General features: G+C 39.6%; 1 long non-coding RNA gene across 1 annotated transcript in view; it reads left to right on the top strand.

Annotated features, from left to right (window-relative positions):
• LOC110343226 overlaps positions 1–18,874 on the top strand; it is a 211,415-nt gene that overhangs the window by 147,475 nt on the left and 45,066 nt on the right. The window contains exon 4 of the long non-coding RNA XR_005879702.1: positions 17,349–17,476. This is a non-coding gene — a long non-coding RNA (uncharacterized LOC110343226). The remainder of the gene's footprint in view (positions 1–17,348; positions 17,477–18,874) is intronic.

Genomic DNA, 18,874 nt, shown 5'->3' with positions numbered 1-18,874 from the left:
TGTTCTTATGCCAATACTGTGTAGTTTTTTATTACTATATCTCTGAAGTAGAGCTTGAAATCAGGGTTGGAGGTACCACTGAAAGTTTTTTTTTATTTTACAGAATTGTTTTACCTACCCTGGGTTTTTAGTTTTTCAATATGAAGTTGAGTATTGTTCTTTCAAGGTCTATAAAGAATTGTGTTGGGATTTTAATGAGTATGCATTGAATCTGTAGATTGATTTTGGTAAGATGGCCATTTTTACTATGTTAATCCTACTGAACCATGAACATAGGAGATCTTTCCATCTTCTGGTATCTTCTTTAATTTATTTCTTCAAATACTTAAAGTTCTTGTTATAGAGGTCTAATAAGAGCAATGTGCAGCAAACTGATTGCCAACATCAAATTAAGTAGAGAGAAACTCAAAGCAATTTCAATACAGTAAGGAACAAGAAAAGGTTGTCCATTTTCTCCATACCTATTCAATATAGTACTTGATATTCTAGCTAGAACAATAAGATGACTATAAGAAATCAAGGTGATACAAATTGTAAAGGAGGAAGCCAACGTATCATTATACAGATGATATGATAGTATACATAATTGACTCTCCCAAAACTCCATCAGGCAATTCCTACAGCTGATAAACGCCTTTAGGCAAGTGTCTGGATATAAGATTAACTAAAAGAATCAATAGTCCTCCTATATACAAGTTATAAATGGGTTGAGAAAGAAATTAGGGAATCGCCACCCTTTGCAACAGTCTCAAATAATATAAATTTATTACCTTGGTATAATTCTAGTCCAGGAAAGTTTTTTTGATTTATTTTATTTTTTTTAAATAATAATAATTTGTTTCACATGTCAATCCCAGCTCCCTCTCTCTCTCCTCCTCCCCCGCACTCCCCACCAGGTCCCTCCCCAATCTCCACTCTGATTCCCAGGGAGGGTAAGGTCCTCCATGGTGGATCTCCAGTAACTGCCATTTCATTCAGGGCAGGGCCTAGGCCCTCCCCCAAGAGTCCCCGCTGAGAGAGCCTCCCATATTGAGGCATGGGCATTCAAAATCTATTTGTATGCCAGGGATAAATACTACCCAAGGACCTAGGCCTCCTCACAGACACCCACATTCAGGGGGTCTGTGTCAGTCCCATGCTTTCTACACAGCCATCAATCTGGAGTCCAAGAGCTCCCCCATGTTCAGGTCAACTGTTTCTGTGGGTTAAACCAGCCCAGTCTTAACTCCTTTGCCCATCATTTCTCTCTTTCTAACACTGGATTCTAAGAGTTCAGTTCAGTGTTTGTCTGTGGGTATCTGCTTCTGCTTTCATCAGTAGCTAGATGAAGGTCCTGTTTTACAGGAACGTTTTTATTTCTTTCTTGATTTCTTCTTTGACCCATTCATCATTCAGTAATGAGATGCTCAATCTCCATGAGTTTGTCTGTTTACTAGAGATTTGCTTGCTGCCAATTTAAATTTTTATTGCATTGTGGTCAGATAGGATATGAGGAGTGATTTAAATCTTTTTGAATTGGTAAAGATTTGTTCTACATTCCAGGATGTGGTCTGTTTTAGAGAAGCTTCCATGTGATGCTGAGTAGAATGTGTATACTTTGGTATTTGGTTGGAACATTCTGTAGATATGTGTTAAGTCCATTTGGCATTTAATGTCAATTAATTCTGATGTTTCTCCATTTTTTTTGAAGAAGTGTAGGTATTAAAGTCACCTACTATTACTAGAATGATATTTATCTGTGCCTTTAAATTCAGTAATAATTTTTAAAATAAAATTTGGTGGATCAGACTTTGGTGCATACCTGTTTAGGATATTAATGTCTCCTTGGTTATCTGTTCCATTGATTAGAATGAAGTTTTATTCTTGTCTCTTCTGATTAGTTTTTAGTTTCCATTGAGAAATAAGCTGTTGTTCTGATAAGTTTCCTTTTTTATCTTAATTCTGTTTCTACTTTGCAGCTTTCAATACCCTTTATTTGTTCTGTGTACTTAGTGATTATGATATGCCATGGGGATTTTCTTTTCTTGTTTGCCTAGTACTTCTTGTATCTGTATGGGTATGTTTTTTTTTTTAAGTCTTGGGAAGTTTTCTTCTCTGATCATATTGATGATCTGTTCTATTCCCATTGACTTGCGAGTCTTTCCCTCTATCTATGTCTAAAATTAGATTGTCTGGTCTTTACATAATATCCCACATTTCTGGAATATTCCTTTCCTTTGTTTTAAATTCATATGTATGTATGTATGTATGTATGTATGTATGTATGTATGTATGTTTGTATGTATTCTTGCTTATTTGGTTTAAATCCTCTATTTTATCTTCACGTTCTGACACCATCTTCTGCTTGATTCATTATAGTTCTAAGACTTTCTTTCCTTTGAATTTTCTAGTTGGATTATTGGGTTTTTCAATTTTAGCTCCTTTTCATCTTGAGCTCTCGTCAGTGTTTTAATCTCTTTACTGAATTCCTTTTACAAATCCTGGATTGTCTTTGTCATAAAGAATTTAGTCTTGACCAAATAGTTGATGGTACAAGATGGAGAATATCTTCAACATTTTCCCAACTTGATCAATATTCTGATTTTATAATCCTCATTGCTGGGAATGCAAATACATAGAACAAAAAATGTCAGAAGTATTTTTATGGTCATTTCATCTCTTCCCTTCTTGGTAATCCCATTATGTGCACGCTAGGGTGTTTAATTACATACCAACAATAGAAAGGAAAGAGCTGTAACTTTTCACCCACACTGCCATAGATCTTAGTCTCAATAACAGGAATCTGGTGGCAAGCTCAGTAATACAGATGTTCTATTACTACTGAGAGTAAAGCCCTCTAAGTGAGTGCTATGGGGAGGGAGAGATGAAGTTCACAAAAACTTTAAATATGCAGAAACACAGGGAGATTTAACTTTTTTTCTATATTGGCTCCAGAATTATTTTCATAAAAATGTCACACAGAAAGTTAGAGATTTCTTTGCATTTATAGAGGATACATTTAAAATATGTGTGAAAGCATTTGGGGAAGGGTATTATAAGCTTCCTGTGGAACCAGTACAAATCAGTTCAATTAAAATATTAAATCACCAACAACATAAAACAGTTAGAACCACTGCTCTAGCTAACTTGCCATATCCAGAATCTTTATTTCATTTATTTGTATGAATACATTTAGGTTTATGTGTCAGGTCTTCCTCCCTTGGCCATCCAAAGCCACCCACACTTCCACTCTGTTTACTAAGAGAGGTCTACAGAACTCACCTAGGCATGGGGGAACCTGGGGAAGTATATTCTTGCATGTTTGCTTTTCTGTGGACAGATACTATTTGTAGTAAGTCTGGCAGTTAAGATGGGATCCCCAGTTTTAACTGGATATGGAATCTTAGGGTAGCAAAGGCCAATCATGCAATGTTACTTTAGTAAGCTACCATGGTTATCTGTTATTTTTCCTTCCATTACTGAAAAAAATATCTTGGATAGTCAAGTTACAAAGGGGGAAAGACTCATTTTTAGCGAATGGGCCCTGAGGTTTTCTATCCATGATCTGTTGACCCCATTGCCTCTATTCTTGTGATAAGACAGTATGTATTGGCAGGAGAAAAATTAGTTTTTTTCTAGATGTCTAATATAAACTGAAATTCATCATGTTATGTTCTCTGCTTGTGAGTGTGTGAGTGGAACAAATACTGGAAGACTCTCTGTGCTTGTCCTCATGACTAGTAAGATGGGCCTATGCTGAAAATATTAAGTGGAAATTTCTGGAGACTCCCTGTTCCCCCATACAGTAAACCACTGGCAATACTGTCACGTTGGAGGGGATTTCAGACATAGGGACTGTACTGAAACAATTGGAGAATGACACTTGGATCTGATTTGAGCTTGTTCAGAATGTAGATGAGTCTAGGAGGGAAATGGTGGAGCATCATAACATTACTAAAGTGCACTCCAGTGGCATTTGTTCAAGTACGGGTGCTTAGCTTCTGTCAATCAGCATTTGATTCTTGGTACCTGCTGTCAGTCTTACAGGTGACATTCTAGGTCACAAAAAAAGGAACAATAAAAATTATCTTTTTTTCTTTTGCAGGAGAAATTATACCTCTACAAACATGTTTCATACTATTATTGTTATGACTCTGTACCATAATTTAGCTTTTGAGGACATTGATAATCTTTTTTGTTTTTGTTTTTAAATTTAAATTAGAAACAAGCTTGCTTCACATGTCAATCCCAGCTCCCTCTTCCTCCCTCTTCCTCTACCCCCTACCAGCACCCCCAAAGCCCCCAACTAATCCCCACTCCTTTCCCCAGGGAGGGTGAGGCCCTCCATGGGGATCTCCAGAGTCTGTCATTTCGTTCAGGGCAGGGCATAGGCCCTCCCCCAAGAGTCCAGGCTGAGAGAGCCTCCCTCATTGTGGGATGGGCACCCAAAGTCCATTTTTATGCCAGGGATAAATACTGATCTACTACCCAGGGCCCCAGAGATTGCGTAGGTCTCCTCACTGACACCCACATTCAGAGAGTCCCATACTGGTCTCTCAGTCATCAGTCTGGCATCCAAGAGCTCCCCCTTTTTCAGGTCAGCTGTTTCTGTGGGTTTTACCAGCCCAGTCTTGACCCCTTTTGCTCATCACTCCTCCTTCTCCATTACTGGGTTCCAGGAGTTCAGTTCAATGTTTAGCTGTGGGTGTCTGCCTCAGCTTTCATCAATCACTGAATGAAGGTTCTAGGATGGCATATAACTCATTGTAAGGGAGGGGGCATTTAAGGTAGTCTCTTCACTATTGCTTAGTTTGCCAGCTAGTGTCATCCTTATAGATCTCTGGAAATCTCACTAGTGCCAGATCTCTCCTCAAACCTATAATGACTCCCTCTATTATGGTATCTCTCATCCTGCTCTCCTCTATTCTTCCCCCAACTCAATCTTCCTGCTCCTCCATGTCCTCCTCTCTCCTCCTCTTCTCCCCGTGTCTTTTTTCCTGGATCCCTCTCCCCTCCTCCATGTTCCCAATCTGCTTAGGAGATCTCGCCTCATTCCCTTTCTCTGGGGTACCATGCATATGTCTGTTAGGGTCCTTCCTGTTTCCCAGACTCTCTGGCAGTGGGACTGTAGGCTGGGACTCCCCTGATCCATGTCTAAAATCCATATATGAGTGAGTACATACCACGTTTGTCTTTCTGTGATATTGATAATCTTATTCTTCCAATAAAATTTCACAAAAGCTAACTGTATTGTCATCATCATTTTTTTTTGGTTTTTTACGAGACAGGGTTTCTCTGCATTATTTTGGAGGCTGTCGGTCCAGCCCGGCCTCAAACTCAACAGAGATCCACCTGCCTCTGCCTCCCGAGTGCTGGGATTAAAGGCGTGCGCCACTACTGCCCGGCTTGTCATCATCATTTTTTATAGTACTTAATGACCAGGAAATGGTCACTAGTCTAGCTGTTTAAAAACATTCTTATAATAACACTAAGAGACAATTCCCAGTAACCTAATCAAATTCCTCCTTTGGAACAATTTCTAGAACTATATTGTATCATTGAGATTTCCTTTCTAATATGAAGATTAAATAGTTATACCATATATCCCTCCCACTAAACAAAAATAAAAAAATCAACTCTCTAATCTATCTATCTATCCATCATCATCATCTATCATTTATTATCTGTCTAGCCACCTACTGTAATAAGATTCCTACCTGGTTCTGCAGCTACCTCAGAGCCCCCAAATAAACACACAATACTTATATTAATTATGAAACTGTTGGCCAATTGGCTTGGGCTTCTTATTGGCTAGCTCTGACTTAATTATTAACCCATAACTGCTAATCTAACTATTTCCATGTGGTCTTCTCTTACGGGAGAAATGTCCAGGGACCTCTTACTCCTCTGGCATCCTACATCTCAACTGTTAAGCATCTCTGCAGAGAAGAGAAGAGAGCGATTTCCTGTTTGTCCCTGCTTATATTCTGATTCTGCCCAGCTATGTCACTCACTTTCTGCCTGACCAATCAGCCAATCAGTGTTTTATTCATTAACCAATAAGAGAAACATATACACAGAACGACATTCTCCATCAACCTAACTATTAATCAGTCAATAACCTACCTGTCTGTATGGCTTTCTATCATGTATCATCTTCTTTGAATCTATGTATCTAATTACTTTTAATCTATCTGTTGCTGATTATCTATATTGCACTTATTCTACTACTCTAATACATTTTTGATGTTCTGACACATTGCCATCTTTGAATCATTAGAGTCAGAGCTAGAAATATACTCCATAGCATGCAGGCTTCATTCCAAACATCTTTGCCACTTCACTTTTATGAGTTATAGATTCAGTGGTGCTGAAAATATCCTTGTAGGAGTTGTACAGTGAGAAGAACCAGTTGCTGGATACCCAGAGTGCAATGAAGCTCACTAGGATTTTTTATTTTATTTTATTTTTCCCTTTTTAAAATTTATATTAGAAACAAGCTTGTTTTACATGTCAATCCCAGTACCCTCTCCCTCCCCTCCTCCCCTGCCTCCTACTAACCACCATTCCATCCTCTTTCTGCTCCCCAGGGAGGGTGAGAGCTCCCATGGGGGATCTTCAAAGTCTGTCACATCATTTGGAGCAGGCCCTATGACCTCCCCTGTGTGTCTAAGCTGAGAGAGTATCCTTCCATGTGAAATGGGCTCCCGAAGTCCATTTGTACACTAGGAATAAATACTGATCACTAGGATTTTAATGTGAAAATGCGTCATTTTCATTATCTACTTACCATTTGAAAAGGTGCTCTTGCTTGCTATGCTGATTGGGGGGTTAAGACTCCACATTTGATTACATCAACTGATACCATGGATATTTCAGTATATATCCAGCCATAAAGCAGGCTGTATTTATTTAATAAATATTCAGCTGCTCTGAGGAAACTCCACATAAAGAGCTCTCTTTGGGCTAAAGTGCAACAATGCTGAATTTTAGATGCATTTGAGACTTTTCCTACTTCTGTTCGGGGTGAAATAAATGTGGTTGAGATAAAGTTAGGTGCATGATGGAATATCTTGCTTTCTCAAATCTTTGGTGATGCCATATTGTTTCTAAAACTTTTTCGGCAGGTGTTTCTCTTTGTCATCTTATAGAAGCCCAAATGTTTTCCTCTAAAAGTTTTCAGGTTTCCTTCTTTGTATTTAAGTTTCTATATGGAATTAAGTTTCGCACATTGTATCTACTTATATTTGCCTTTGTACTATATGCTTCCTTAGAATCAATGCAGACAGCCCGTTTTTTATCTTTTAAATTTTATTTTATTATTTGGCAATTCCAACCATGTATATAGTGTTCTGATTCCCCTCTTCCTCATGACTACTTCCTGACATCTTGATCAATGCCGCCTCATCCCTACCAGTCCTTTCCCCAGAATCAGGATTTTGGTTTTGTTTTGTGACCTGGTTTAGTTTAGCTGGGGCCATTTGCACAATCATTGGGTCGTGACTATCTACTGGAACCTGGTAAATACATACTGGAATCTGTCAGTTCAGTAGTGAGGGGTAGGGCTTCCTAAGCCCTTCCTGCATCCAAGCTTGACTGTCGATGGGCCTGTTCTGATGCAAGTTATCAACAGCTGTGAGGGACTCAGATGGCAATGGCCTTGTCTTGCCCAGAAGATGGCTTTTCTTGCTTTTCCCCATCTTGGCTCTTACATCTTTCTGTCCCCACTTCTGCAGTGCTCTTTGAGATTTAGAAGGTTTCATACATATGTTTTGTTTAGGGCGGATCGATCCTTCACCCCTCACTTTTCCTTAGTACCTTGTACGGTCATGAGTCCATAGTCACCACTGTTCACTAGAAAGAGACTTCTCAGACTAAGGCTGTGACTAGCATTTTTCTGTGGGTGTAAACACACATAGTTGGAAGGCAGCTTAATGCTGTGCCTATTTAGCTAAACAGCAGTGTGTAGTCCCCATTTTGAGCCTATTATCTCCCTAGTATGAATTTTGGAGCAGGTTTACCATACCAGGTGTGACTTCCCTCATGTGGGAGGGGAAATCCAATCAGAGAGCAGTCGGTTACTTCCATAACAGTAATGCTTGTTTTGCACAGATAGCCTATTGCTTAAAGTAGATTTTAAAGCAGTTTTATGTCTGTAGCAATATTAAAAAGGAGGCACAATGATTTTCCATATGTCCATTTTCCCAATACATGTATAGCCTGCACCTTTCTCAATATTCTCCCAAGGTGAGGCACATTTGTTATAACTAGTGACCCCTGATCTGCGTACCATTATCACCAGAAGTTCAGTCTCAGTGGTGGGCTTTGTGTAGTCTATGAAAGTGGACAAGTGGGAAGATTCTGTTCCTCTGTGTGCTCACCTGCATTGGTGATGTTAGTATTCTGGACTTCAGTGACTTTCATGGCTGTGTGTTGGCTCTATGATATCGAACATCTTCGTGTATATTTTTGCCATCCTCCACAGGGCATCTCCACATTTTCTTTTGCTTGCTTTAAATTACTCTTAGAAAGGTTCTTGAGTAGATCACCCTAGATGTGGCTTCTACAAATATTTTCTCCTCGAATACGGCTCATCTTCTAATTTTTCTTGATAGTCTCTTTTTAAGAGCAGGAATAGCCTGTTTTAACAATTGGAGTTATTGTTTAAGGCCATGGTGAAATAGAGCAACTTTTCTGTACATTTCACCTGCCAAAGGCAAGTACATGGGGTAAGAGCAGTGCCAGGAGGTCTCCTGGGAAGTAAAGGGAGAAAGGTTAGCAAGGTGGGCTTTTGCTTGACTCATGCAGTGACAAGCATTTAGTGTATGGTGAGTCACTGGTGCTTGAGGTCTTTAGGAGAAGACATCAGAAAGTTCAAGCCCTGTGTTTGCAACACTACTTTCAAGTAGTTGCTACCGTCTTTGGACTCGCAGCTTCTTCATCTGTAACAAAAGTTCGACCACCACCACAAGTTCGCTAGCAAAGCAAGATGCCACTGCAAGTTCACTTTGATCTACTTTTCGGGCTGTTGTGAAGATTACATGGCATGGGGTGTGCAGCGGTCTCCAGTGCTGTTCCTGGCTCGTAGCCTGTATTCTTCACATCAGTGACTGGTCGTTTTTCCGTCTGTCCTCAGCTATCTCTCCTCTGTCAAGGGATTGGAGGCTAAGAAACCAACAGACATTTAAAAAGTTTTATTAGTAATTCAGTATCAAACAGAGAATCTCAGTGACCCTGTGTTATGCTTATATGTCTTTATAAAAGAAAATTTCTATCATATGCCAAGTCTATTAGATAGGGTGTAGACCAAAAGGCCCATTGGAAAGCAACCAGTGAGGATGCAGGTCTGAGTTTTAATAAAGCAAGATTCCATATGACTGGAAGGCAAAAACTAAGCTAACAGTTCCAAAGGTCATGATAAATGAATTAGGAAGGCAATCAAAATGGCTTAGCAAAGCAATGCTGTCGTTCCTCATCTTAATGAATTTCCTAAAGAGTAAATAAAAGGAGAAAGATGAAAGTAATTATTGACTGTGTACCTAGCTATCGGAGCTGCTGGTGTCTCTAAGGAACCCGGTTCATAAAGCTGAACTGTAGGTGAATTACATATATATCACAGGGCTCCCTGAGAGCTGGCATGCTATATATCATGTTTACATTGGTGGTGTGTAAGTACTGAGTTTAATGAACATGCTATGTAGAACATGCTATCGCCTGTCACAGTCTGCTGAATTTATACACTCAATTTCCTAGGAGTTAGAAGTGCTGCAGAGAACACAGGGCTCTAAGTATCAGAGGCTTGAGTAGGCATCCATTTCTCTCATTAGTTGTTGGATAGAGAGGGTGTTAATTTTCTTGCTTGCCACTGGACTGAAAAAGAAATGGAGGAGACACATGAAGAAAGACAGTTTTTAAAAGGCTTATAAAAGAGGAGGAAGGGTTAATTGCAATATCACAGTGTTGAGAAACATAATGAATGGTATTTCCATGATTATTATATTAGAGGGTAGGTTTGCTGGCATAGATTTTTATTAGAGCCAAATCCAGTAGAACAGAGCTTAATTTATTATTTTATTTTTGCTGTTCAGTGGATGGAGCCTAGGGCCTCACATACGCCAGGCAAATGACTGCTCACTGAATTACATCTCTAGTCCCAGTAGAGAATTCTTAGACCTGGGAATTTCCATTCACTTGAATGATGAGGGAAAGATTATATGGATTATCTTTGTCATTTCAACTGACATAGCAATTAAGGCATCATGCTCACTAAGTTGTACCTCTGATTATATGATAATCACGATGCTTTAATCACAGTGGCTGGATAGCAGATCAGCCACACAGTCAGTAAAACTGAGGGATAGGTTATCGTAGAACCCTGGATGCAAGATGCCATGTAACAGTAGTAAATTCTAGAACTAGAAGAAAAGCCCCCAGGTTGGGGCCTCAGCCAAACATTATTCAAGAATTGTTCTAGTTCTATAGTACATATGTGCCCAGATACTTGGCACAGATACTATGGATGTTAAAGATAACTGATTTAAACAATTTCTTTTTGTGGCAGGGTTTCATATAGTGCAGCCTGGCTTTGAACTCAGTTTGTAGCCAAGAAGACCTTAGATTTTCTGACTCAATTGTCCTTCATTTTTACTTCTTGGATGTTGGGATCACCCTGGTGTGAATTGCCAGGCCTAGTTTTATGCAGTGCTCAGGATCGAATCCAGGGTTTTGTGAATCGTTTTACTGAGCTATGTACTCCAGCCCCATGTCGGAATGCTGGAGGGCTGTCACTGCAAGATTGTTGGGGAGCCCAAACTATGGACACCTGACTGATTTTCCAATTTCCTTCTTGAAGAAAGGGGGATATTCAATATTCTCACACACTTGGTTAGTATTGACACGGACACTACATGTGGGGTGTGTGTGTGTGTGTGTGTGTGTGTGTGCCTGTGTGGTGTGCGGGAGTGCAGGTCCTATCATGTGCATGCAGAGTCCAGAAGAGGATATCAACTGCCTTCCTTTCCTTTGCTTTACTTGTTTGAGCCAGGGGCTGCCAGCGAACCTAAGCCTGAGATCTAACTACGCCCGTTGGCCAGTGAGCGTCAGGGATCTTCCTGTTCTTGCCCTCCAGCACATCTATCCCTGGCTTCTTTACATGGGTGATAGAGGTTTAAACTCAGGTTCTCATGCTTGCACAGTGAGTGCTCTTATCCACCAATCTATCTCCACAGAGTCCTCAAACATACCTTCCTCCCATTCAGTTGATTCCTGTGTGTGTGTGTGTGTGTGTGTGTGTGTGTGTGTGTGTGTGTGTGTGTGTAGGGAGGCTGGGATTGACAAACTTTCTGTGTAAGTCTGGTAGAAGTGACAGATGTGTGTCCCCAGGCCTTTACATTTTCAGTTACAACTGATATTTACAGAGCCTTTTGCTGTCTGGCATTTAGGCTATGTTCAGACAGAAAAATTTGCCTGAAGAATAGCCATTCCCATACTTAAGACATTTTGGTTGTAGAATTAAATCAACCTGCAATCAAGTAGGGTTATGTCTGAATCAATCCTAAAATGACCTCCCCCCTACAAAAAAAGAATCATTTCGAGAAAGGTCAATTTAGTTGTATGGTGTGATGAAGACCTGAAACATTTTTCTTCCAAAGTCATTGCTGAAAAGAATAATTTTTCAGGGACAGTCATTAGAGAAATCTGCCCCTTCCCGTTGCCTCCCCAAGCATTAGAGCCGTTAAACTATGGTGACATGTGACCCAAGATTACTCAAGATTACTCCATGTTTCAAAACAATCTCCAAGGTGAAACTATGTCTAGTTTATTAATCACTGAAAGCCGTGTTTAGTGCCCCATTTTTAAGAAGTGTAATTTAAGGTAAAATCGTTGAGTTTATGCCTCTTTATTTTCTTCTATATTCTACCTTAGTGGTAGGGACTTTGTGATGATGGAGAGAAGGAAAGAGAGAATGCCACAGCCCACATGGTACACCAGTAAATTTATTCTTGTTAATATAATTAAATCCAGCTAAGTATAGATGCACTTTGAGTATTGAGCCCATTCCTCAGTAAGCTGAGAGAGGCACAAAAAAAATCACAAGTTCATGTCCAGTCTGTGTTATATAGTAAGACTCTCTCAAAAACAAAAAAAAATTAAATCTAGACATTTAAAATAATTGAATTGGGTGGTGTAAACCATCTAGATGTAGAGTGTAGAGAGAAGCCTTTTCCTTGCCAGCAGCTTTGGTTTTTCCCCACCAGTCGCCTGGGCTCTGCCGCATTTTAGTCCCCAAATAACACACAAGACACTGTATTAATTATGAAGCTGTTGGCCGTGCTTGTTTCTTACTGGCTAGCTCTGACTTAAGTATTTATCCCATAATTGTTAATCTAAGTATTTCTCTTACCGGAGAAAAGTTCTGGACATCTTACTTCTCTGGCAGGCTACATTGTGACTCTCTGTGTTTCTCCTACCCAAAGTCCTCCTTGGACTCCTAGTCCCACCTATCTTGCTTCCCTATTGGCCAACAGTGCTTTATTGACATATACACAGGATTTCCCCATCAGTAGAGTTTTACATCATTATATCTCAAATCAGTACTGTTAGTTCACGGCTTACAAATCAAATCTTCTGAGGAATTAAAGGAAAATGTGAATTTTAGACCATGAGCAATGAACTACATAGGTGTTCATGTAGTTATTGCACTACTGGATTGGTTATTGCACTATATTTGTGAGAGCAAAGATGGAGTTAGTGGAAAGTTGGGAATAATCTAGTTTTGACTCCAAACGGCTCTCTCTACTAACTGTATAAACATGTATGGGTTATTTAACTTTTGGAGGTATCCTTTTTTTTATTTGGAAAATGAATCAAGTGGGTAAGAATGAGAGGGAATTTGGAAGCAGCTGAACTAGTGCTAGCACATAGTCGATAATCTCTGCATTCATTGGTCTTCTGTCTTGTAGATGTGTTTAAGTGGAGGCAGGGCTATTGGAGAACAGGGGTGGGGCAGATTGAGTGATGTACCAGGTGACCCTGAGAGATATTTTCAATCTTAGTGATGTTTCTGACAATGGGTGTGCTCGCCTTGTTGTCACCATACTGTTTTGTGTTCAGCTTGTATTTTAGTGTGGTGTGTGTGTGTGTGTTTGCCATGTTTTGGACTCTGCCGTGTTCTTTGTGAACAAATCACAAGGATCTAAGCATGTCATGGGTGAGGAGGGAGGGGTATGTTCACCTACTTCCTGTCTTTTTCTTACTGTGTCTTTCAGTATGCCGTCACCTTCAGTCTAAATGTCTCTGTCCATATTGACTCTGCTCACCAACCAACGCCCATGCTTTTTTTTTTGTTATCAGATCTCTCTCTAGTCTCCCAAGTATCACTCGCTCTGAGAGCTGTTGTGAGCTAAATGAATCAGTATATGAAGTCAGGTAGAACAGTCTCTCAGCGTTAGGCATTTATGAGTTTTATTTGTCATTTTATCTGCCCAATTCCCCTCTGGGTTGGAGTTTATCTCTCTGAGTCTGTTACCTTTTGTTCACGTTCTTTTTGGACAAGATGTTCCATGGCTGTCTCTGAAGAAGATCAAAAGCATCAGATCAGGGATATGAAACTTGGTATTTAGATTATAAAGTCAGCATCGAAAGTGACCTTTGCTAGGTGAGAAACAGCAAGACTACATACAACAGGCACACAACACACACCAAATTTCTGATAAATAAAATGACATCGGGTTTATAATTGGTTATATTTATTTGGTCATGCTGTCCCTATCTTTAAAGGCATTGACCCCAGCTTGTATATATAACATATAAGATATCAGAAACTAAAAGGAACCCTGCTGAGAGAGAGTGAGTGCATTTGTATGCAATCACATTTTCTCCCTTGTTCTCCAAACAACTCAGTTTACTTCTAACAAGAACATCGGAGAAAATTTCTTACCAAGGAAGAGTGACCTTTAAAAGGAAATACCTGACAGCCAGATAAACTGCACACCATTTACAGAGGGATTCAGTGGAATTTACTCCATCTATTTCCCTGGTCCCCAGAGGACATTATTCATTCTGGAAGGGCACAGCTGATTGAAGGAAGATGCTTGGATCAAAAGAAGTAATGCTTTGAACTGTGTTTATGGGGAAGTGTCTAGACCTCTGGATTCTGGTCTATAACTGGAGACAGTTGGGTTTAAAGGAAACTTATGTGTCAAGCAGGGTGATTGTCCCTATATGAAGCTGTGTGACATCCATACACACAACTCACTCCTAGACTTCAGGTACCTTGGGTCCACTGCTTCTTGGATCATCAGTGCTTGTCAGTACCTGGCTAGCCTATTATATCTCCTTGAAGACTGCATAAACATTTCATTGGCGGAGGCCTGATGAGAGGCAAATTCAGTTCCTATGTTAGAGGTACTCAGAGATCTGCCAAGATATTTTAAAAATGTAAAGTTGTAAAGTGAAGGATCTAAGAGTCGATGGAGAGTATTTTGATGTTGAGAATTTAGAACTGGAAATAAGTGTAGTGTTTGCTAAGCAACCTTCCTATCTGCAGTGGAAGGATCAGGCTGTGTAGGCAAATTGGCTGCACAGAAAGGTAGTTTATGACCAGTAGCAACAGGCAACAGATAGTAGGAGGCCGGGATTCTGAATTCATGAGCTTTTGGTTAGCTAATATTAAAATGTAGAAACAAAGATAAAGGCACAAAATAAAGGAGGGAACTTACCTGTGCCAATCACCTGAGCAGAGGTTGACTTTAACCAAACAATGGTTATTTTATGCCTGGAACTCACAGTGTAAACCAGGCTGGCTTTAAGAAGCAACCAGAACTCTAAGTTCAAATGCAGCAATTGTTTTTTTTTGTCTGTCTTATCTTTACATTTTAATTTTATTATTTATTTGTGTGTGTGCATGTTCACTTACATGCATACACACATGTGTCCAGAAGAGGGCCTCTGATACCCAGAGCTGGAGTTTCAGGCAGCTGTGAGCCACCGTACATGGGTGCTGGGAACTGAACACCACCCTCTGAAAGGGCAGCGAGTGGCCTTAACTGCTAAGCAATCTCTCCATCCCCTGTCTGCTCTTTCAGATCGAGGGAGGCTCTGTGCAGAGACCACTCACTAAGTTAGCTTGTGTTTCTTACAGAACGTGATTTTGAAGGAGTAATCCAGCCGGTCATTCTACCCCGCTGTTAGCGACTCTTAATCTGCTGCTCATACACCAGTGCGCCAATGTGCGTTTTCAGCACAATCCTTGATAAGTTTAAACACATTTACTTCTTTCAGAAGCAGCTGCTAAGTAAAATGCTTCAGACTGTCTCAGTTTATAGGACCCTGAGGAAACTTCACAAGCTCAGTGAAATGCACACAGCCTACTGATGTTGCAGGCAGATATGTCTTTAGGATGACCTGAATTTTCAAATGTGAATGTGGGTAATTGACATTTGTGTTTATTACACCCAAGGAATCTTTGCAATATGGAGGTTGTGAGTGGGACCTGGTAGTATGACAATTAGCAGGTGAATCCTCACAGAGACCAGAGGGAAGGAGAGATTGTAAAAAGGATATATATCTTTTATAGTTCATACTCATGCATATTTTAAAATGCTTACACGATGCTAAACAAAATGCCCAAAGGAAAAAGAAGAAAACATCCTGAAATCCCATGCCTGATTTAGTGTGTTACACCTGCAGGCTGTTTTCTCCATATTTAAGCAACACATAAACAAAAATGAAATCTTACTGCTTTGAAACCAGTTTTTTTCACCTGTCTTAATACTATGAATATATGTTCACATAAACAAAGACAACATATTGATCACATATTGAAAAGCACTTTCTTGGAATCATTGATACCAAACACTGTGTAAAAAATAACCTTAATGCAAAAATATGTTAAATGCTCTGATTTCTGTCAGGTTCCAAAGGTACAGAAGGGATTTAATGGTGGTGGTTTTATTATAATGTTGTGCTATAAGATCAAATTTTCAGGATAATGGTTTGGATAATTTTTTTGGGACTTGTGATTCTAAGTTCATAGCATCACCTCTCAGAAACACATTTATAATCTAGAAATGAGAAACCACTCACTGAGAAGTTTTCCCTTTATTGACACGTTTCATATAATGAGAATAAAGGATTTAGTTCACCAGGAAACAGCACCGTATGAAGCAGTTTAATAAGGTTAGTTTGGTCATGGTATATGGAGCAGGTTGATTAGGTTGTCTAACCTAGAAACTTCTTTAAAATATTTCTTTAGGCTCCAGAAATACAGTTCAATGGTGGGCTACTTGTTTAGTTCAAGCCTCAGCACTAAAACCCGGTCTTTATTGCTTGAAGAAACGATGGATGAATTGAACTTGCACTGTAAGTGCATAAAACTTTCCTGTACTCAGGATGCTGTTATCAAGAAAAATCATTTTGTTTATAATTGAAATAGCCAAATATCAGGGCTGGAGAGATGGCTCAGTCAGTGAGGTGCTTGCCAGAAAGCATGAGGACCTTAGTTTGATCTTCAACAAATACAAAAAAACAAAAACAAAAACAAAAACAAAACACTTGTGTTGATATGTGCTGTAGTCCCAGTGCTGGAGAGGCAGACACAGGCAGATGCCTCACCAGCCAATCTCACCAGATAGGTGAGCCCCAGGTTCTAGTAAGGGAATCTGTCTCAGAAGGAAGCCAAGATGTGCACCATTCAGTTGGTTCAGTGGGTCAAGGCACTTGACACTTGACTAAGTTCTATCCTCAGTTTCCCTAAGGTGGAAAGGGAGAACAGACTAACCCAAAACTGTCTTCCGACCTCTGCTCTTGTGCCTGGCTTATTCGTGCCCACAGACAAGTACACAACATAAATAAGTGGGAATATAATGTTATAAGAAAAACCAAAGTGGATGGCTCCTGAGGTACCACGTACGTTCCTTAGCACACATGCATGTGAACAAACACACACAGAGTAAATATCCAAAAGAAAGAAGAGAAGAAACATAACTGATACATAACACGGAAATAACTATGCTTTATTTGAACTGTGAAAGATTTGCTAGAATTCTTGGTAGAAAATGACAGTGAATAATGACATGAGATTTAAAGTTCTTTTTTTTTTTACCTTAGTGGGTTTGTTGTTCATGAATGTGGTTTTCTTTGTTTTGTTTTGTTTTTGTTTTTTTAACCTAGGATTTCTATTCAGCACAGAGCATATGCCAAATAGTGCTCCAGTTGTTGTTCGTACAAGGATAGGTAATGTGGTTTTAGGAACATGACCTCACTGTTTCTGTATATTTTAAAATTCTTGTTAGACTATTGTAGCTAAACTGTAGTATTTTAGTTGGGGTCCTAGACTCAGCTTATTTACCACATCCTTCCTCCTTAAGCATTAGGACCAAATTGAGAAACAAAGCAAAGATGAATAAAGAAGAAAACATCGTCACAAATAGAGGCTAAATTGGAGCAGAGAAACATGTGAGCATAGGAATCTTATTCCGAAAGGCAACAGGCAGAGGTAAGCCATGCATGACCATTTGTTTTTTCAACACTAATTAGTCGGTTAAGTCATGCCATATCTTAGGGGTGAAATCAGTGAAGAGATGAGAAGGTTTCTGAGAATGTATCTTGGGAAAAATCTTCCTTCACGAGAACCAGGCATGAAGGAGAGAGCAATGTTCCTTATCAGAGGGTACTCAGTAGGGTTTGGTGTGGATTAATTAATGCACACATGCATGAGTGAGTAGATCATCTCTTTCTGGACACAGATGTGTTTAGAAAATAGTCATCTAACTACACTTGAGGTGGCTGGTGGTGCCTGAGGGTCACTGTGTAGTCTGCAACTTCACTTATTCTGGGTAAGACTGGTTGTCTAACTGATGGTTTCTGTGGTCTTTGGGCTAACTCTCACCTGTTAATAACTATCCTGGGGCCTAGAACAAGGTTCAGAATCTCAGGCTCCAGGCTGTACAATTTGGTCTTGTCATGTGGATCAGCTACCATTTTGGGGCTGCTGTTCAGCTTACAGATTCTCAGGTTCTACAGATTTTCTTTAGGTTCCATTTTTTTTTTAGCTCCCAGAAACACTCATTCTTTCTTCCTGAGAAACTGATATTGTTTATCTGCTTTTACCCTTTGAGTATGGGCTTCTTTTTTGTGGGAATGATATTTGTGATATGTGATGCTGAACTTGAATATTATACTCTGTTTGCTTTTCTCTCATCTTCCCTTTGTAAATGAGGGACAATAAGCTTTTCTTTCTTTTTTTTAAATACAGCATTGCTTTTTATTCCCCACATTTTCTATATTTTTATTTAAATTAGAAACAAGCTTGTTTTACATGACAATCACAGTTCCCACGCCCTCCCCTCCTCCCCTGCCCCCTACTAGCTCCTTATCCCATCCCCTTTCTACTCTCCAGGGCGGGTGAGGCCTTCCATGGGGGATCTTCAAAGTCTGTCATATCATTTGGAGCAAGGTCTAGGTCCTCCCCCATGTGTCTAGGCTGAGAAAGTATCTCTGTATGTGGAATGGGCTCCCAAAGTCCATTTCTATCCTAGGACCCCATAGATTATCAAGGTCTCCTCACTGACACCCACATTTAGGGGGTATGGATCGATCCTATGCTGATTTCCCAACTGTCATTCTGGGGACCATGCCGGTATAAGGATGAAATAATCATCTCTTAGCACATACATATAAGTAACTTTATATAGACTGAGCAGGTTATAGAATACATTTGGGAATATGTATCTGTGTATATTTCCAAATAGATACATACACATATATATGTTTTATACATATCACACACACACACACACACACACACACACACACACACATATATATGTATGTATATCAGCAATTAAAGAAACAGGTCATGAAAAAAATGAGTAAGACTAAAAAACACACAGTC

This window comes from Mesocricetus auratus, unplaced genomic scaffold (assembly GCF_017639785.1).
Source record: "Mesocricetus auratus isolate SY011 unplaced genomic scaffold, BCM_Maur_2.0 Super-Scaffold_100010, whole genome shotgun sequence".
Taxonomy (NCBI): Eukaryota; Metazoa; Chordata; class Mammalia; order Rodentia; family Cricetidae; genus Mesocricetus; species Mesocricetus auratus.
This window is presented reverse-complemented; position numbering and strand designations above follow the sequence as displayed.